At 39.4% G+C, this 22,839-nt stretch overlaps 1 protein-coding gene across 17 annotated transcripts in view; it reads right to left on the minus strand.

Annotated features, from left to right (window-relative positions):
* The window catches only part of LOC146367908 (receptor-type tyrosine-protein phosphatase F), a 163,479-nt gene that overhangs the window by 121,925 nt on the left and 18,715 nt on the right, over nt 1-22,839 (minus strand). The gene's annotated exons all lie outside the window — the stretch shown is intronic.

Raw genomic sequence — 22,839 nt, forward strand, 5'->3', positions numbered from 1 at the left:
ACTCAATGAATTCAAAGAAAGGATAGGATTTTAAAGACAGGCCATCATTTTGTAATAATATTTAAATGATACATTAAAATCTAAGTAATATGAAAGTGGAACTAAGTTTTAAGAATTGGACTGCTGTGGGCTAGTTTCATTCTGGAAAGTGCCAGTATAGTAACTTTAATAAACTAACATAACAAAAGACAATCACAATGAGATTCTATGAAGGACAAATAAAGCTTTTTACCAAGAGTAAGAATGTTGAATCTGTTCCAGGCTTAAACTTTACTGGAGGAAATGGCAAACTGCAACGTGCTCTACATTTCTCTTTGTTGTTAACAATGGAAGACAGTCTGATTTTACTGGAGGCTGCAGATCTGAGAACACAACAGACATTTCTGCAAGAGAAAGAATTGTTTTATCTTTAACATTCTTTCTAGCTTATAACAAATGGGATGTGGGTCATCTGATTAAAAAGTGATTCAATTTGAAGGGACTAAAATATAAATATATTCCAGCTGCATGGGCTTAAAAAAAAAAAAAAAAACGGAACCAAAGACAAATGGGGATATCCTGCATGCACCATGGATAGAAACTTACTGAAATCTACATCACAACTATCTGCAAAAAGGAGAACAGAACAATCTGGATGTTTTGGAAGCCTCGTATTTTCTCAGACTCTCTTGAGAGTTTGAGAGAACCTTCTGGAAAATAATTATTACACCCACACATCCCTGGGGAGAGGAGAAAAAGTATATCTGTGGGTGTAAACAGCTTGTGCCACATCAAATGTCAAATGAATCTGGGATGAAACTGTTGAACAAATCACACTTAAGTAAAAGGCAGGAGTAAAGATCATTGGTCGGTGGTCCCAACAGCAGTGTGGGAGAGAAAATTAATTGTAAGCTACAGTCATGTTTGCTACTGTATTGTGTCAGCTGCACAGCATGAACTGTTTCAAATGTAATCTCAATTTAATGCAATGTAAAACTCAAAACACAGATGGAACCTGAGCAGTAAGAACCCCCCCGCCCCGATGCAAGATTAAAACTGTTGCCTCGAGTGAGGTTTTGAGGCTCAGGCTGTTTTAGGACTTATCTTTGGCCCCACCCCCCACCCCCTTCAAAGAGCTCGGATTGAGTTGGAAGCACCCCCACCAAGAGAATTTATAACATTGTGACAACCGCCCATCCCCCGCTCATTTCATTAGACTGAAAAAAAGGGGTTGACAACCTCTTCAATCTGAAGGAGCCAGCCTCTCCTTGATTTAGGCCAGTCTGCAAGCCTCAGTTAATACATTTTAGTGTAAATTTGATTTTTTTTTTTTTTTTTTTTTTTTTCTGGCTTTATTTTAAATGCATGGATAAAATCTGTTGTGCAACTCCAGGATTATTTGCAGGGGAAGAGCCAATGAATCAAGCCATCTTAACTCAGCTTCTCTGTGGTACCTTCATTCATCTGATGGGATGCTGCACTGGCTGCTGCAGGATGGGATGAATCACACTGGCCCTGGGCTTTATCAATATATCTGTCTGCACCATCTAACAAGTCTCCCCAAACATTTTAAGAGGGTTCTGCTTCGAGGTAAGTTTCTTGGTATAGATCCAGCAGAGTACCAAGCAAATGAATGAGCACGGCATTACAAAAATAAGACATATTTGTTGAAACACTGCAGTCTAAAATGATGTATAGCCGTATGTAAACATATAATTTCTCCACAAAAATTAAAAATCCTTAAAAAGCACTCCAAACAGATGTGGTTTATTTTCCTATTCAGTGGAATAGTTGATGGACAGAACTGTGGCTGCATGCCAATGAAAAAATGCTGACCTGTGTCGTAAACACTGAGCTGTGAAAGTCAGTGTGCTGCTGCTGCTGCTGATGGGCTCTTAAGACTAGCACTATGTCATCGTGCCCAAAAGCACAGCTGGGTAACACCTGTTAGTTTAGAATTCCCAGTCCAGTTCACAATTTAGTGAGGCTTGGTTACTGCCATTAGTCTGTTAGCTAATTCACCCCCAGATAGTGCGCTGTGGTATTTACATTACATACATGGTTCATATCATAACTTAAAATAAATATGCAGAAAGCACGTAGCAGCAATATATACAAACATACACATATACACTAATATATACATGAGGTCACCCAGGGGATTATAAAAAGCAGCTCTTGCACAGAGTAAGTAAACCACAAAATGGCTAGCTTTAAAATGCAGCACAAATGTATCTTTTGCGACTTCTGCCTAACAGTCGCACCACCAAGGACGCACTTTTGGCCCTGATTTTTTTCTCAAGACTGTCTGCAGATAACACTGGCTCCAACACTGAGAGGTAGTGATGGTACATGGCAACAGGAGGTGTAAAAAAGACAAGGACACAGAGCACATAAAAACACAGATAAGATTGGTCTCATGGAGCTGACCTTCAGTGGGTACTGGCGTGTGTACGTGCTTGTACAACTATAGGCCCATGTTATGTAGTTCATGTGAATTTGTGCATATGTCTCTGTGCCTCTTTGCCCTATAATGTCTCCATAGCGCTGGGTGTATATGCTTACTGTTACTGAGTGACAGAATCAAAGTGCGGGAAAAAAAAGGTGGAACTTCTACAGGAAAGCACCTCTCGTCTTACTACTGGTTGAAAAACAACTAGCGCTCTCCATTACACTGTGCTGCTGACAACTAGCAGGGCAAGCTCTCTAAGGGGAACAGCAGAGCATGCCGCCGAATGCATGAGACAAATCATTTTTATCTGGGACCCCGGCGGGTATTGACAAACCGGGGATGCATTTAGATAGCCCAATTAAAATGGGGAAATGAAGCGACATTGAGGCACTTTACAGAGCTGTGGCCCTCTCTACCCTCTAGCCTTTTGTGCTCCTTGAGCCCTCCAGAGTATGACTTCCTTGCATATGCCACTCGGTGAGGGGGTATGGGGGTGGCAGGCAAAGCAAAGAAGCGGGTGGCTCGGAGAAGTTGCTTTCGGGTGAAATATGCAATATGAGAAGCAATACTGAGCCCGAGTGACATTGCATCATTTATACGGTTTCATCTTGCATGCCTAATTCTTGCACAGTGCTGCTCCCGAGGAGTTGTACTGGCTGCTCTAGCACTAAGATGATCTCCAGTGGGTGAAAAGGCATATAAACAGGGTCACACACAGCATGCAAGACAGGGAAGTCAGTGCATCTCTGCAACTTCAAAGGGTAAATTGACAATCAATGCTATAGATACTGGCTTCACTGATCCAAACGTATCACAGCAGGTGACCTTCAGTGTCATCCACTCAAGCACACATGGCTTATTTCACGTCTCTTCTCACCTTTATATGACTCCCTCGGGTCTAATTTTCCAACCTCTTTTTGTCTTTTTGATCAATGTTCATTCCACAGAGATTACCGTCACATGCATTTTTTTTTTTTTTTTGAAAAGCTACACCCACACACACACAAACAAACATCCATCACATTCTTGCAAGTATACTGAAAGGTTACAAGACCAGGATGTCGTTAGATGTTTCACCTTCTGTGTAGGTGGAGAGAGTGATAGCAAAAGCAGCCTAGTTTGTTTTCCAATAAAGAAAAAGTCAGCGTGGAGAAAGCAATGCTGTGGTGTGCTGCGACCAGCTGTTCAGCAGTGTTACATTTCACAGGCTGTCCGCAAAGATGCAAGCTGTTTCTGCAATGCATCCAATTTTGTGAAGATGTTGTCAATGGAGAAATAGATATCTGTCCCTGAATGTTCTCTTGTTTTCACTCCACATTTTACTCAAAATGCAACAAACTGCCATTATTTCTGGATAGCAGTTTTTCAAATTAATCGTGTAGATTTTTTCCAGTTCCAAGAGAACATTTCTGCATATATGTAAGCCGGCATCCAAACGGGTAATAGAAACTCTAACACAAACATGTGCTAAAGAATACTCTCTGCAATAGCTCAGATGCAGCAGGTGTGGCCTGCGCTGAGGAGACTTTGATAAATCAGAAAAGCTTTCAGTGAGAAGCTCCTAATAAAAGCCCCACAGAGTCGTCTCTCCCAACCAGAGAAGGCTACACTTTGTCTCTGACAGGAACGCCTTCCAGATGCTTTCCTTCAATAAATTTCCACCTCAAACAGAGCACACTGTGCTAGCACTCAAGAAAATGATTATCCTGACTGGCTACGAAGGGAAGTGTCAACTGCTTTTCTAATACACTCTAGGCTTTGTGCGTGTCCAGCGTCAATATGCATTGGACTTCAGCCACATGAAAACAGAACAAAATGTGCTTCTCGCATTTCTAAGGAATTTTCCAGAGAACAAACCCAATTTTGTTCAAATAAAGCATTTCATTGTCTTAATAATTTGCCAATAGCATTTAGAAAAAAACAACTTGAACACAACAGGATGCATTCAAAACCACAAATCAAGATCAACGTGGTTAATAGCTCTCATTAGTGAAATCTCCCGAAGCTTGCTTTGCACCACAGTACATCCCGTTGCTGGAGTAAAAAGAAAGGGGACGTGAAATTATTTCCTCTGTTAGAGGAGGCTGTGTTCACTTATGAAAGAAAACAAACCACAAATTAAATAGAAAAAAACCAAACAAACACCAACATGTCCTAGTAAGGCGCCGAGTCACAATGTGCCCCCAGAAGAGGTTTGATAAGCCTTTATATTGATTTGACACGTTTCTTAAACACATCTGGAGAGATCAAACACCATTTCTGAGAACTCCCAAGGAGGATTTTAGCCAGAGCTGAAAGGAAAATCAACAGCACAGTAATAACATTTATTTTTTTTAACCTCTTTGGTTGAATAGGGTTTCATTTATTCAAGTATAACAAACATGAGCAGATTTCTATGAAAATAAGCCTCGTATATGCAGACCATTGTTCCCTACTTATATAGTCACTGCCTAAAGGTCTGTTTTGAGCCACAATAACAATGATAAGATATGATTTGCATCACTTTCATGCTCGTCAAACCAATCAGTGACCCCTCGTGTCCTTTTGTAGGGAGAGACTGTCATCCTGGAAAAGACTGCTTCCATCAGGATAGAAATGCTTCACCGCAGATAAAAGCGATCACGCAGGACAACTATGTTTTCATTTGCAGTGATCCAGCCGTCAAGCAAGCCACATTCCCTGCGGAACATAATAACCCTTTCATTTGTCACCCATCTTCTTGTTGCATGAATAGCTGATGCTTATAGCTTTAGAAGTGTTAATGGTAGTTAGTTAATGAAATTGCCACAATGCAATTCAAATATATTTAAATACGTATCCCAAGGTAGGTGACAACACAACAAATTTTGCTTAATAATAGTTTAAATGTACCCATTTTTTTTTTCATTTGGAATATTAGCAAATGACTACATGTAATTCAAATTCTGCACGTCAGCCTTAGACCTAGCATGCATGGACCCCTTAGCAAACGCACACACATACTTTCAGCAGAAGAAAAGCCTGTCAAATAAAAGAGTAATCCATCACTTGGGCCATTTTGCATTATGCAGGGTTGCTCTCTCCAGCAATGGTTGACTGACAAGGAAAATAAAATGGGCCCTCTGTTGACCAAAATGGGAAAAAAATGACATCATCATTACTCTGCAGCTTAAAGAAGCAAAAATAATTTAAATTTCTATTTTTTTTTTTTATTTGTATTTAGTATAAAATAGTATCATTTTTAAATGCATCTTTCTTTTACTGCAGCAGTGTTAGATTACTCAATAGGTATCTTTATCTGTTTAACTACAATTTATCTAGATTTAAAGGAGACCTCAAAGTAAGATGGATTAATATTTTACAAATATTAAATGATAAGCATGAGAAGATGATGGCCCTATAAGTTAATGCCTAGTGCTATTAAATATACCCAAGAGTATAACTAAATAACTGGCCAAAGATAAACACTAATCTAAGCCTTCCACAACTTACTGGAAATCTCAGTGCTTTTCTCCTCAATTAACAATTCATAGCATGGAGTAACAAATGGACTTCAACTGACTAGAAAGCTATCCCAAAATAATTAAGGAAATGAAATATTCAATACAAAACTTCTTATTATAGCATCAATACCTCATAAATTTAAAGGGAATAAAAGAGTGGATTAATCTGTGTGCTAATGGAGAAAAAAGCCAGTCATTTCGCTTTCTTCCAATTCAACTCCATTTAGCCTTTTAAGAGTTACACCTTCTATTACTTATCTCTGGGATTTCTAGCGCATGGCAGATCAGGCAAAATGGGTTTGAGGCATTGTTCTCCATCGTTATATAAAGAGGACTCCGTGGCTAAAGAAGCCAGCTAATAACGACAAAGATCTGAGCTTAAGTGCCCCAGGGGGAAACTGTTTTTCCCCCTCTCTCTTCAAAATGTTCAGAGCTCTCTGTGCCGCTTTTACCTTTTGAAGGGGGAGTTTTACTAAATGTAGAAGTGCTAAGTGCAGGGCTGAGGCAGGCACAGAAATAAAAAGTGTCCTAAGAAAGAGTTTTTCCACAAGACCGAGAGGGAAATACCTGCACATCTAATCCTAAATTCACAGAGAATTTGTCAAATCCAAGCATATCCAATTGCTAATGTTAGACTGGTTTTTACATATTTCATTGGAAAATTTGTACAGGTACCAACCATACAGCTGAAAAAACAATCCCCAGAAAAAGTCTTACTTATATTTGTGCCATCAGCCCAACGTCTAAGCTTACAAAGACTTTGACAGTCAAGTCAGGGCAACTGCCGGCTCTCTCAGACTCCAGTGGATCATATGAGGGAAAAACCCAGGCACTTCAAGGACGTGATCAGCAACACAAAACAGAAATTAAAAGGTACTGAAACCTTTCTGAGTTTAACTTAAACAGCAGAAGACTCGGACGTTCTATTCTTGAGATAATTTGTTACGTTATATCCAAGTCCCTTTTAATTTTGAAAATCCCATTTCAGGTTGGTTACCCTTAAAGAAATATATTAGTTGCAATGAACATAATCCACTTGATACTAGCTTTACTGACTGAGATATCATCTAACTGCATACCAAATGTCAGTATTTTGGAGGTTTTCTTGAGAACCCTCATAGATCACATCGAAAATTAAATTAGATTTATTCTTATTATGGGTTTTCTGCATTAGAGTGTTCACACTGGGCGCGGCAAAGAGATCAGCATTCCTGGAGTTACTAAATTCCATCAAGGCTCCCCACTGTCTGAGGCACCAGCATGGCATAAAGTGGGACACCACGCTGGTAACACTGAAGCAACGTTGTACTAGCATACCTCCCCAGGCTGAATTCAAATATTTTAGGCAGAGGTCAAAGCCATAGCAAAGGTCACATGGTGGGTATTACTACGCGGCAAACACAGCATGCCACCGTGATCACAGATCAGACTTTTAAGATTCGCAGCATAGTTTAGAGTTAGACTGTAAAGGTACAGCCACTACGTCCACTATTTGATCAGTTTGCTCTGAGCCTTGCGGCTCATCCCATCGGACAGCCCCAAACTGAAATGTTAGGTGAACCGTGATGCAATTTCCTCCAGCATTTCCTGATGCATCCTCGCCTATAAAACGGCTTCCTGCTCAGAAAATGTTCAGATCTCTTCTGAGCTCTTTAACGAGTTTTGCCCCTCCAGGTATATTCCTACTAATATTAAGAACAGCATCACAGTGGACAAATGCAACATCTCATCATGGTGCGACAACGAACCAGGCTACACTTGTCTTTTCAGCGTGACCTTTGAGTCTAAATGTGTCAAATGTGAAAACGTGCCACCCTGCTCATGAATCCACATTTGACTTTTAAATGTAAACTGTATGTATGGATCTGTAATAAGATTTGCATTTTAATATATTTCTAATAAAATCAGGTGCAACACGCTATGTAGACTACAGTCAAAAATATGTCCAACTGATAATCAACCCCGACAGGAAGGTTACTGCAGTTCAGACCTGATCTCATATTTCAGGTATATACAGCAGACATATGTAACCACAACAGAGGCGTGACCACAATGAGGGTGCTGTCTGCATCAGCCTAAACAATTCTAGAATAAAAGGTGCATTACAAACAAAGAAGATCAGATCTCTATAATGAATAAATGCATTAATTTGTGTTGCATTTCTCATTCTGATTTATGCTATTCAATTATTCAATTATCGGCACATCTAGGCTAGGTTTATGCTTGAGGGCTCAGTTGGCAAAACAACAGCTACAAAGAGGGAAGAGCTTAGTTTCTAAAAGTCTTCCTTTGTTTTTAATAATAATCGAATAATCTGATCTTTATGACCATGCAAACCGTTCGTACTTGAATGGTACACTGGGGCGATTCTGGGGATGAGTGTCCCAAGAACAGTTCAACACCACACTAGGAAATCTAAAGAGTAAAACCAAGAGTTTTAATGGATGACCCGGTCTATCGCCACAGTCATGCTGGTGAATATTATTATTACAGATAGCAGTAAATGTTAAGAAAATATAATAAAATATATTTTGCGTTTCATGCAAGTCTTGAGCAATTGTTGTCTAACCTTTCTGAAGGCCTCCCAAAGTCTTTCTTTGGACATTGGCTACTTTTTCACTCATTTTCAATCCAGTCCTTGTACTTGACCATTTTCAGAGGAATTCTTTGTTTGTTAAGCTACTTAACGTTGACCCACAAATAATGTTGTTGTGTCTACAAAAAAACATTCCCATTTTCTTTTTTGCAGTGCTGAATACACTGTTAAAACAAAACATAATAGCTGTCACGTTCCTGGGTCTGTTGACCCAGCGTTTTAGTTTTAGTTTATTTTGATGTTGATGTTTATGTTTAAGTTCATTAAGTTATCGAAGTTCATTTGTTTATTAGATTCCCCTTGTGTTTTCTTCCCCTGTATTTAAGTTTCTCTCACCCTTTGTGTTTCATGCTGCGTGTCTTATGTTATCAAGTTTGTATTGTCATGTCTGCGTCTCATGTTTCCTGTTTTATTTTGAAGGTCTGTGTCCTATGTCAGTATAGTCAGATTTGCTTCCTTTGTCTCGTTTTGTCAGATTAGTGTCAGCCGTTTCCCCATGTGTTTCCACTTCCCCTCATCACCCTTGTGTGTATTTAGTCTGTGTGTTTCTGTTCATTCATTGTCAGGTCGTCTGTTGTTCCACGTCATGTTTCCAGGATTTTTCCATGTTCAAGGTTTTGTTCTTCGTTCAGCATTTAATTTTCCCAGTTTAGCTCTAGTTAGGTTCTCTCCTGTGTGCATCTGCCTTTTGTTTTTGTACCTTTTTATCAGCCATATTAAACGGCTCGCTTTTTGTTAACATTCAAGTTTTGTTCCCTGTTCCTTGGTGTCTGCATTTTGGGTCTTCTTCGCAACTTCATACACAGTGCTGCCGCACACTATGACAAATACCCATCCAGTTGACTTGGGAAAAAATCTCATCATCACTTATTTCAAGTCAGCTGTATCAGATTTCATTAAACTGTACAGGTGTATATATTAACTCAGACATATAAAAATGCATTCTTGAGGGAAGTAAATCTTCTGGAAACCCTGTGACTAATTTTCAAGGGGAGAGACTTTGAAATTCTGTCACCAGATGGCCAATACAAGCCACCATGGCAGAAAAATATGTTCACTGCTGAATTAAACTAACCCCGTGTCCCTTAAGTGACTATGCAAATTAGTCTAAATGTCAAATACCTAAACTAAATTGGCAATTTAAATAAAGTAGCTAAACAGTAACTGAATAATACAAGTGGAGAAATAGGAATGGTCTCTGGGGCAAAATATGACTCAAATTTAAGCAGCAAGTTGGTCTGCCACATAAAATCTAAATCATTACTGAGGGTTTATTGTTATCTAAATATTGCATATTATGTATCGCCCAGTTAGGCGTGCCATTTGATATACAGCATTTGCATAGGTTTCTCCTTCTGTAAATATTACACATACACTAACAGTGAAATCTGCTCAAACTCTTGCAGCTTTTTTTGGACACAAACACACAGGCTTTGATTTGCAAGTGCAAACACGCGGGTAAAATCCAATCAATACACATTATTGGCTTAGTGAGAGTAAGGTTTAAAGAAAACAACGATCCCATCTAAGGGAAAATACTCTGAAATCATTGAAATCCAAAATTAACATTTCCTGTTAACTCTACTGCAAACCTTTTATTCCTAATTTAGGTCAAGTGGAGATTGCACCACAGTTCTCACGTTTAAAGGCTAAATGACACCAGCTTACCACAGGCGCAGCACCGTTGTTATGATGAAAATAATCAAAGCGGACAAGTATTTCTAAAAACAAGCTACGACCTTTCAAATTTGAAGGGGAAAGGCTGTGTGTACATTTACAAAACGCGAGGGGAAACGAAAAAAATCCTATCACAGAAATTGGGGTGTGACTAATAGGCAGTGAAAGAGCTGGTCTGTAACCTGAACTCCAAAATAATCTTGCTCAAGTCTCCATGGCCACTTTGGGGGAGCAGTGGGGGGTTTGACAAGGGGAATGGAGGACCACCTGCACACCCAGCGGAGCCAACACTTTACTGGCACCACCATTTGTTACGCTCTAGATTCCCATTACTTGAGAGCTAGGTTGGCTGGGAAATCCATCTCCTGGTGTAAGGTTTATCAAACGTCTATGCAAACTGCGAAAGTGGAAAAGGGAGGCTGAAAGATCACAGACGTGCAACGAGGCACCGAAGAATAGAGATGTCTTCACTTAAGCTGCGAGAAATCCCGTACATCAGTATTCTGGCTCACCTCACTCTTATCTTGTGTTTCTACTAATAACATGAAATATTAAATATCATAATATGATTTTAGGACACTGTAGCCAAAGATACAAGCCTCCACATTAAAGTTATAAGTAGCGGTATAATATGCATGCAAACCAGCCTTAGCAAGCTTACTGTCAGCCCTAAATTTAATAGGCACTTGACAAAGTGAAAGCTGCTAACAGAGGTAATATATGCTGTTTATTAGAGGACAGCAACAGCCAAGTCTTGTTGGAATGCCAGCAGTCAGAGTCTGTGGTAACAACTTAAATCTCCATTAGTTTCACTTGAACTAATAACTGAAAACCTACACTGCATTAGACCTGAGGGGCTTGTGATGTGCTTTCCTCAGTTTACTGGTTTTAATCTGAAGTCAAAAATGATTAATTAATGAATTAATTGATAATAAAAGAAAATTAATAAGTCAGTGATTGTGAAAGTAGCTGTTGTGGTAATTGGAGTTCTGATTTACTGTCTTAGTAACACAATGAATTAAAAGAATGATCCTAATCGTTTTGAAGTCTACATACAAGATCCCCTGCCTCGAGTATACGTGTAAATGTTGGTGACCTGACACATATGGCATACAGATTTAAAATTTGGGCCCAGTAAATCGTTGTTGGGTTCAGAAGGTTAGAATATGGGGCCAACAGAGGCTTTCCTCCATACATAGAGACAGACATCCTTGAGGGCTATCCTTTCTACATGGTTCTCTGCATCAATAATACAGACTGACATACACAAGATACTCTCGAAGAGAGCCAGTCAGTTTGCGTCGCCAGAGTGCTTGCTGTGAAATAAACAAATGAGAACTGACAATCCTTGTGATAGTCCATACATCCTCATGAACAGGATACATCCTCGTCTGCTATATCCAACCCCGATGGAGTTTACACAGAATCCAGGTGGCTTTGTTTTCCACAACAAAAGACATTACGGAGACAAAAGGATCACCTCCCCAAAGATATAAAAACAGTTCAAACCTAATTGAAGGTTCTTGGCAAATATATATAAAAAAAAAAGAACATCAAGTGACAGTGAGCGCATTCTGTAAACGACTATGAAATACACATCAGACGTACCGAGCATCTGGGAGAAGCAGCACGGAGAACGTGAACTAGGAAAATGTCTGTCAGGAGTTGAAACAGACCTTGAAGAGCGTAGAAATTCTATTAGTTACAACAATGTATGGCTCCCAGTGGGATTTTGCAAAATGTGCGGGAAAGAGCAAAGATGTGCTAAAATGTATTCAACCGTAACAAAGAAAATATTTGTAAGAGATTTTCCACAACAACGTTTAAACAAAAGACTGGTATCTTAGCAGATTACCAAAAATGAAAGAAACACACGACATCATTAGATCTAAAAGGCTATACCATAAACTTGGCAAAGCATTTAAAAATGTCTCCAATACATGCAGTTTACTGCTTCTCTTCAGTTCCAGCACATCTGTTGAGATTCCAGCATTTTTCTGTGTAAACTCCATCATTTCTGAAGAACACCGTACACTCCCGATAATTACGACGGATGTCTGCGACTCCAATTAAAGACATTTTCCATATCAAGTCTCCTGCCAAAGCTGTTCTGCTCGGTACACTAGTGTCTAGTTGTTTGATTTCAGTGTGAAAATATAGCTAAAAGATAGAAAAGGATAGAAAAGTTTCGTCATGATGCACTACTACAGCTACGCTCTAAAGTCCCTAATTAGTTGAGACATTTTGCTTAGTGGCTTGGCATTTTAGCCACGGGGGGATGATACAGTAGATTGTATTGGACATGCTAGCAGAGGGACACAACCTAAAAGGCTGAATCAGGAGTCTAATTCCTTTGCTCTACTAAAATCGTGTTTAAAAAAAAATAAAAATAAATCAAAAGTCAACCAACCAAGAACATGGAACACAGCAGTAGAATTGCATGCTAAATATGCTAAATGTGATGGTGTAATTCGTTGTCCTTTGTGCAAAGTGCACATTATTTTAGAGAAGGTGTGGAAAATAAGCATTGCACTTACTAATATACAGACATAAGCAATTTGCAGAAACAAGCAATTACCCTTTTTAAATTTCATGCACCTCTATCCTGCATAAACTTGCTATCACAGAAGTCATTCGGCAGCGGCGAGGCTCTGATAGAGATGTTCATTAGCCTATTGCTGAGACAAACACATTTGATGGATTAAACAGTCAAATATAACAAGATGCTCGAACTGCTGTCCTGGTTGTTAAGTGAGATCAAAGTGGGGCCTGGGGGTCTGGTAAGTATGGGGAGCAGGATTGGTTCAGCAAAGCTCCAAAAGAACAAGTGCTGGACCAAGGAGATATGACATCAGACGTGTGCACTGCATTCCCCGAGGCCTGTTCTTTGGAAACTGTCAGACTGCCCTGCACCAAATGAGCTGTATAAGAGGAGGGTGCAAACATTACTTCAGAAAGCACTTCTAATCTAACAATGAGTTTCATTTGGTCATGTACCATCTTAGTAAAGGAGTTAAATATGGAATAAATCAATTTAGGTTTTTTTTTTTAAGACACCTTGTGTTAACTCTCATTCCATTAATAAAAATGTGACACATTTCAGGGGAAATAAGACTCACAGGGGTAAATCGCAATTAATTATCCCATTTATGTCTAAAGTACATGTACATACAGCATACCAGCACACGCAATAATGCCAAAATGTTTGCAGTTTGAAAAAAGCTTTTAGCAAAATTACATGTTTTGCTTTAACGGAGACCAACAGTTTTGAATTTCAAGCCAAGGACACCAGACATCATGGACATTAGACATATGGATGTGTGTGGCACTCACACTCTGCTGGGGCACTTTTCTCAGTGACACACACTACATTTGCTGGCTGATAGATTGCCTGTCCGGCTGTGCTAGTGCACATAAAGTAAGGAGACAGAAGTGCTGATAAAATGCTTAGCTTTCAAGCACATCATAACATACAGGCCTGGGTTGGCAGTTTCCATAACATCTGAGCAACACAGTTTAGTACTTTTTCTAATACAGGTTCTGACTCTCTAAATTAATTTGGCAGGACTGTGTATATTTTTCCTCTCCTCTGCCGAAGGCCAGAACACACTCAGAATATAGTCTTTGGTCAAACAGAGTTCTAGATGGCTCTCTATCACAAACACAGTTACTTAGTTTAATGGCACAACGCACGGGACTAAATGTCATATTGGATTGGTTCTGAAACAAATGGTCAATTAATTGACAGCGATCCCAACAGAATAAAATACCTATAATTGTGAGGATCAGTGAGAAATAATTTACCAGGCAAGCCTGCCCGACATTTATTTATTGATTCCAGTGTCATAAATATAAAGATTTACAACTCTGAATCATCATTATAAATTAATTATTTTTGCTGTATGTGCAGCTGGTTAAACAAACCAGTTGCACAAACAATTCATCAACTAATAAAAGAAAAAAACTCAGTAGATTATATTTATTGTTAACTGAGTTTATACACTGAATTGAATCTAGGAAGGGGTTTAGAAACTTCCATCTAAATGTAGACCAATCCCCTGTTTATTAACAGATTTTCATCACATCTTTAACTGCAGCTAATTCCAAAAGCATAAAACACTTAGTATATTAATGAAAACAAAAGACTAAGAGAAGCCATGCAGCAAAGGAGTGAAGGATGTTCTGAGAAACTCAGCTGACCCACCAAATAATTTTCCTAATGTGCCTAAATCCTCGCAGGAATGTATGAAGATATGTCTGAGGAAAATGTCATGCAGTACAGCATTGTTATCACATGAGGACCTATTACTGCCATCCTTATGCAAAGTGTGACCAATCAATTTGACTTCCTCTTGAAAAATAACACTCTGAGTGGGGAAAATCAGCATCTGCTCTGTCCCACCCCTCCATTATATCGGTGGATCATTCAAAGAAGTATGATATCATACATGCTCCGTTTCTGAGAGACGTATACAAGGGAGCAAGAAAGAAGAGGAAGCTGTGAGAAAATGGAGGAGATGGAGGCTTTTGTCTCCACATTTCTCACGGTGGGTATCGGAAACAGCCAGATGCTGTCAATCACAAGTGAAGGCCAGAGAATAGACTGGCCTATTTATCTAATGAAGAGGTCAAGGGGCGGAGGTGGGGGGTAAGTGGAGCAAAGCCAAGACTGTCACAATAGGCTGTTTTTTTTTTTTTTTTTCTTCCATCGCAGGAACTAGTGGGCCGTTTAAGGGCGGTACGCATCTTTGTCCATGTTTTGACCGCACGAACTGTCACGTTAAACTTTGGCGCCGTTTCCAAGGGAGGGAAAAAAAAAGGACCTTCTCTGACGTAGACCTGTGAGTGCCTCCGAAGGACTATAGAGCAGGATTCAGAACAGTATGTGCAAACTAAATAAAAAACAACAATTCAGAGGAACCGCAAGAAACTGCCCAACCCTTGTACTGAAGTATTAAAAAATAGACTCATTCTGGCTGAACTCATTCTTAAGTAGCAGGACTACATCTTGCACAGTACAGTAACTACTGTAGGGAACAAATGTGTGCATGATAAAGGACTGAAAAACTAAGTAATTCTAAGCAAAGCTCTCCCGTTAATTAGCCATTTAGTTATACAGTTTGTATTGTAGCGTTAAAAGCTGACTAAAACCTATTTCTTCAGCTAAAGAGAATCATCCACTGTCTTGTAGCCAGTTCCACTGACTGCTATGGTACTCAACCAGTATGATATATTGATTCTCTGTCCACTTCTCAATGAGTACTTCCTCTCTAACCGGCAAGATGGCCTGTCCCAATGAATGGTGAGAGCCCCAACGACAATTTGCAAGATGTTCAACTGCTTGTTAATGCAAATATGGGATAATCCAATTACATTGCAGCAACTCAATATATTTAGGCATAAAAACATGGTCAAGAAGGCTTGTGAAAGTTAAAACAAATAACAATGTTGAGCATCAGATCGAGTTACTTGATTTATGTTAGTTGAAGATGGTGTGGTGGTTCTTGGTGCCAGATGGGCTGGTCCAAGTATTACAGAAACTGACAATCTACTGAGATTTTCCCATCCATTTACAGGAAATTGTCACAAAAAGAGAAAAAGTTCAGTAAAATTTGGATGGTAGGGTCAGAATTTGGTGTAAACGCCATGAAAGCATGGATCTATCCTGTTTGGTATCAATGGTTCAGGCTGGTGGTGGCATAATGGTGTGGGAATATTTTCTCGGCACACTTTTGGCCCCTTAGTACCAACTGATCATCGTTTAAATACCACAGCCTACCCAAGTACTGTTGCTGACTCCATCTGTTTATGAACACAGTGGGATTATAGGCCATGTCTGGAAAGTGTACCTAATAGTACCTAAAAGTGGTGAGTGCACACTGTGTACACTGTACACCTTCGCAATGAAAAACTGTGGTGAAATTTCCAAAATGAGTCAACAAGCTGCAGCATCACCACCACAGGTTAAACTTCTGTTAGGCGTGTGCAATATTTCACAACACCATCACACAGGAAGCTGAAACTGTGCCTGCATAGAGATGATGAATTTGAGTTTCCCATTTTGGCTTTTGGGGGATACTGGTGTGATATGACTCAATAAATCCTATATTTAGCAATACAGAGTTTTTCATAAATCACTTTTCTAAATTGTTTTCAGTAGTTTTTTTCCCCTAATCATAACATCTCTGACTAAATTCACTTTTTTTATATTCGTTTTGAGACTATTGCTTTATAGATTTTTGTCAGAGAAAATGTACAAAAACAAAAACATACATGTAGATTTACTGTGGTTTATTGGCCATAAAGTGTGCCAGTCAAAGTGTGGGCAATTTATGAGAAAAATTGAGACAGCTCAAATAAAGCACTTTTGAGACAAAGTTAGAGAGGAAAGGCTGGGATGGTTTGGACTTGGAGGGATATGGATATACTGGACAAAACATGTTATAGATGAAGCTCGCAGGCAGGCGGAAAAGAGGAAGACCACAGCGAAGGTTCACAGATGTAGTGCGTGGTGTGACAGAGGAGGATGCTAAGAATAGGGTGAAATGGAGGTGCATGATCTGCTGTAGTGACCGTTAAAGGAAAAGAGGAAGAAATAGCCTTAACTTCCACATCAAACGCAGCCCATATGGCTATGACTAATTAATGACAAATTACAAACTCTGATTAAATCAAGTAGAGGTCAGAAGTGATCAAGTCTGAATGCTATCAGTAGCTCAGCCTACAGTTCTTCCTGCTTCACAGGTGGATTCTGTACAATGTGTATCATTAATTTACAAGGCAGGCTTGGGTCAGCAACACGCAGCCAAATGCACTGGAAAAACTTGGCAGAAACAAGGCCTATTCAAAAATAGACAGGAAGCTAAAATAAATCGTGTTTAAAAGAAAAAAAACAAGCTACGAGAGATAATGCCGTTACAACAACCTGGCAGTTAGTTTTTATAGCAACTCATTTTCCACTAACAGAGGTGATGGGGGAATGTGGGACAGGTGTGTAAGTGGGTGCAGGGAATTGGATGACTAAACTGCCAGGAAAGGGGGTTGGGGGTTAGGAGTAAGAAGGGAATGAAAAGATTAGAGAGTAAATAAAGAGGCAAGAGCAGGAAGTGAAAAAGCATAACTGTAACAATTAAGTTTAACAACCACCTCTTTTATTAATTCCTCACTCATGTTTATGAGGGTTGGCTTTTAGGGCATTTCTAGGAATAGTTACTGCTGTAACCACATGTTTGGTTTCAAAGAACGAAACTAACCAGGACAGAAGTACCCTGAACAGACCATACTCTGAATCAGCAATGTCTACAATAACATTACAATAACATTTCTCAGATCTCTCCAAATAGCATGTTGACTGACACTCTTACCTTTCTTAGCTGTAGGCTCCACGTCTGAATGAAAACCTCTTGAAGGACACATTTTCTGGTTTTCCAGGAGAGACCCACGGGCCCTTGTCATCCCCATTGTCACCATAAGGTCAATACCATACAGTGCTTAAAGCTTAATGGCCACTAACAGCAAAAGGGCCAACTCGTCTGCACCACCCCTTAGCCTGCCCGACAGGATAAACGCAAAATGTCTTTTGAATTGCCATGTTCCATTTTATGCAGCTTCAAGGCCGGAATAAGCAGCGGAGGTTTAGATAAAAACTTTCAAACAACTCAAGAGGAGAAAAAAGATAGAGTCCAAGGTTTAAGCAGCTCCGATTGAAATAGCTTGGCCCTTCTACAAAAAAACAGATGATTGAATTTCCTATGATTGCTCCGCAGGCCGAGTAAATTTTCATAAAACGAATCTCAAGCATGGATTTGGGGGGGGGGGGGGGGGGGGGGCAGACAGTTTTGAGACCTCATTTCAATAAAACTATAAATAGCATCCATAGAAAGATGAACATTTACAGAATTTCATAACCACTCATTTTTTTCTTCATAAAACTCATAAAACTTGATTTCCTCAGGTAGTAGAAGCTGTATACGGTCCTTGTGCTACCTCGCAATGTGTTACATTTATTTGACTACAACATCTGCATAATGGCTATTACTGTAACCATAGAAACACCTGTGATTGATGGCTTTGTTAAAAGGAATAGTTACACACCATTACACTGGTGTAATAGTGCATGGCAGTCATCTTAATAACCTGGGACAAAGCAATTACCAAGTCATTAAAAAAGGAATAGACTAATACAACATGGTGCACACAAGTGACATGCCTTGAGATCAGCCAGTGTGAATGTTTTCTTTAAATAAAAATGAAATGTGTGTGTACAGGCTACGTGTTTTGTGTAATCTCTTGGGATTATATTTTTGTGCAATCTAAACTCATTACCTTTGCAGAGATGCTTTATTTTTTGTTCAAATCAGTCTTTGTTTCATGAGCGTTAAGGAAAGTTTGTCTGCTTGTTCACGGGAAAATCATCCTTCTCTGTACCTAGCAAGAGAATGAGCACAGCAGCACTGGCAGAGACTGAGACAATTCAAATGAGAGAGAGAGGAGATGGAGTGAAACAGATGTGCTGTTGTTCAGAGAGAGCAGCATACATACAGGGTAAAAGCCCACACCACGCACAAAGCTAAAAACACGTGCACATAGTGCAGGGCCACTCGATCGTCCTGGTCGAAAACCAATCAATCTATTGCTGGTTGACTGAGATCCAATCACCATTCCCAAGAGGGCCGCAATGAAAGAATGGCAGACAGCCTGTGAAGACGCTCACTCTCTTGTAGTAGATTGATGGGAGAAATCTACTTCATGAGGCATCAAGACGAACATGCCAATAAAAACCTTGATGCCATTCAGCACTTACTGTCCAACACAAAATCTTTTCTCGTAGCTATAGTGAAACAACTTGAAATGCAGCTTTGAACCTGACAAGTACGCAAAATGAGAAAATCTACTTCTTCGGCGAGTTTGCCAGCTATCAAGTCAGTTTCATGAGGATATCTTACTGCTAGACAATATAGGTGAGTCTAAGTTCTTCAGACATGCTGTCAGACCAAATTGGAAATCAAATGTGTTTAGTGTCGTCTCTAATGGTCACACTGGGAGGTGGAGTGAAAAGCCAGACGTCATAGAGACAGGATATCACTTATAATCAGCACAAACTGACAGAAGTTAACTTTATGTCTATTAAAGGCACAGAACAAGCAGAAGCATTTGTGTGGCATTTTCAAGACTACAAAGGTCTAAAAATGAAGAAAGGCTTTCAGCTGAAACTGAAGATTTTGTTTTCACTCTCGCACAAGCAACCAAACGAATTAATGACTTTGAACTTGTCAGATTAATCCTTTCATTAATTAATATGCGGCGTTATACTGGCTGTTTTACAGGGCAAGACAAAGCCTTTGGGGAAAGTCCTTGGGAAAATCCATCCGTGTTGCTCTAACTGACTGTGAATAATTTAAAATATATTATTTTCAACAACTCCATAATATTAATTGGTCCTTGCTGCAAATTTTGTATTAATGAGTAAGCCTAACAGAAGCCTTTCTGTAAATATAATCAGCAGTAACATGGAAAATCACAGAATGGCTATTCATACGGATTCGTTTTGCCAGAACATTACTGGGACCTGATGTGGGGGCGTGAGGAAGCAGCAATGCCAGCATACAAACAAGGTGCTGCTGGCTCAAGTTACAGTATGGCCATTTAGTCTGTGTTTTCAGTCATTTTCCTTAAAAATCAGCCAAATACATCTGCTGCGCGCAGTAACTGGTGGAACATGTAAACTATAGATCGTTTTGAACCATACACAATAAAACCACTATCTTGATTGCTTGATAGCACATTGTCATATATGCCCCAAAGTGCCACTCTGACTAACAGCGAGGCTGCCAGAACAAATTTCAATATTCAAATTTGTGAATCCAAGATGAAAATCAAGCTCAAATTAACACATTTCGCAAAATACTTAAAACTCTTGTTTGTTTCACGTGCACGTGACTCTAAGTGCTTTCTGTTTCATTCTTGCAGGCAGTTTCAACAAGAACGACTGATTCCTTTATGTGGAAGGGAAAAATTTGCATTTCAATTTATTTATGTTCTTCCATTTATCTAATTCAGGGTGGCGGGGCCTGTATCCCAGCTGTGATACAGTGACAGGCAGGGTATCCTCTCAAACCCTTTAAGAATATCAACACTAAAACACTGTTTTGGATCCATTTGTATCATGTTAACCAATTAATTGTATCGTGCTTGAATGCATCACTAATTAAGGGGCACAAAGTCCAAAGCAGCTTGCACAGGTTCATCCACAAAATTACATTTCATTTCAGACTGAGCTTTCTGATGATACAGGAAGTACTTAAAAAAAGCATATAAAAAGAATTCTCACACCTCATGTTTCTGTTACTTTTCCTACCCTTTAGATTTTTGTAAATACCCATTTAAAAAAAAAATCAGTATTCCTATATTAATACCCCATTAAACTCTGACAAACAGCAGAAGAATAAAAGAAAGAGCAGCTTGAATACTAGCGACCTGTCTGAACTTGATGTTTTTATCTGGGGGAAAAAAAATGGGGGTGAAAGGCTTTTGGAGATTTGCATTAGGCGCCAAGAGGATCCAAGTCAAGCATTTAAATGTGGTAATAGTAAACCAGCAACAAAATAAGCTCATATAATCATCTAAAATTACCAACACTAGTTTGTACAGTAAATGAAGTGTTGTTTCTGTATTTTGTGCCTCATACCAGGTGTTTTATATATAAAAAAAAAAAAGACTTCAATTAAGCACAAAAGACTTTTGAGAAAAATTTAAGTGGCTTTAGAGTCAAATTAGGTTTTTAAGACGCTTTAATGCTGATGGAGCTGGTTGGAAGAGGGATCAGACAAGTGAAGCATGGCAGGCCAAGGCAAGCGCAGCAGATTGGGTAAATATTGAATTGAAGCCATAAAGTTTTGGGTGGATTTTTAGAGTAACTGGCCTCGAGTGACAGGTCGATTGTTTTTGTCAAAGCCTGCTGGTGGGTCTAATCCTTATTATGAAGATTAATAACATACACAGCAGCCAAGATACTATATTGTTGGGTGCTACCCTGAGGCAAAACTGTCATTTACTTTTCCTGACTTTCTAGATTGACAGAAGCAATATAATCCTCATCTTCCTTGGCTGTTTATTGACGTGTCCAAGATGATCCAGCTGTGTGCGTACACTCTCACTGCTCCTACTGTGTCAGCATTGGACACAAACATGGCACTGACTTGTTAACAGCTTGGTCAAATGGAAGCATCACTGCTGCTAATGCAAAGAAGCACAAGCTCACATTAGAGAAGTGCACCACAGCGAACGAGGGCCTCATAATAGACACCTACTGAGCTCTGGACCTGTGGCTGCCGCAGCACTCTTCAGGCTCCAGCATGAACCCTGAAGTGTCTGTCTCCTCCATCGTTTAATGACGGAGATAACCTTGAAATCTATCACACGGGTGAGAACTGTTTAATTTCACAGCTTTTTGTGTCTAATTCAGAGTTGGGCAATTTTTCAAGTGCTCGTCGGGCTTTGCAGTGCTTCTATTCTGCTCATTTTGGACACAGTCGCTCCCCAAACAAGGCAAAAATGCTTGTGAGGTATTATGATTTCTGTATTACAGAACAATAGCCCTGTGTGTGTGCATTTGGTCAACTTCTTGTCATTTGACTGTAAAAATATATTATTATAAAAGCACCTTAAAGCTTGTACTCTGACTTTTGCACAGAAAATAGAGTGAGTGATGAGGCTTTTTTTTAAAAAATAAAAAAGATTAACCTGATACAAATCTACTGTTACTGCTTGACAATAGCTGAAATGCATCCGCGCTTCATAAAGAATTAGGATTGTAAAGATGGCTTATTTCACAGTCAATATAAACACAAGCTGCAGCTGAGGAGAGAAAAAAAAAAAACTTTTCTTACTTCACATTCATCATTTTGGCTTTCTAGTGTTGGACTTTCCCAAGAGTTCACGAACACACCACATGCCATTGCAAGTGCCAGCACACTGAAAGCAAAGCCCAGCTGCTATAGAGCTGCTACATCAAGCATCACGAGCACATATTGGGTGGGCTAAAACATGCAAAAATGCCAGAGTGGTCTTTAAACATAGTTACAGAAGATGCACCAGTGCAGAAGAAGCAACAATGAATTCATCATTCTTTTGCCTAGGGTGCTTGCAGCAACACAGAGGAAAGAACACATACACAAATATGTAAAGCACCATATTCACATCTGCATATCCCCGTGAAAAATACAGTGCATTTCTGCCACCACAAATTTTGCTCAAAATATGTAAACAACTACAATATGTCACTGATAAGTCTAATGTTTTCTTTTGCTGGCTGTTTCACCTAAAAAATTTCATATTTATTTTAAACCCAAGAGGCTCAAATAATATATTCATTGTAGGGCTGCACGATTAATCGTTAGAAAATCGCGATCTCGATTCATACTTATGTGCCATCTCATTTCCAAATGACAACGATTTAAAAAAAAAAAAGAAAAAAAAAGAAAAAAGACGACGAAGACGATTGTACCGCATTTTGATCCGGGACGTACTCTGCATGAAAACAAGCGCTCACTCTTCCTGCTCAACAAATGACAAGGGCGGAGCCTTATACCACGTGATACAGAAGCTGTGCCGTGTGATGCTAAAATTAGCAGGGAAAAAACAACGGAGAGCAC

This window comes from Perissodus microlepis, chromosome 18 (genome assembly GCF_051167445.1).
Source record: "Perissodus microlepis isolate ML-2025 ecotype Zambia chromosome 18, ASM5116744v1, whole genome shotgun sequence".
Lineage (NCBI taxonomy): Eukaryota > Metazoa > Chordata > Actinopteri > Cichliformes > Cichlidae > Perissodus > Perissodus microlepis.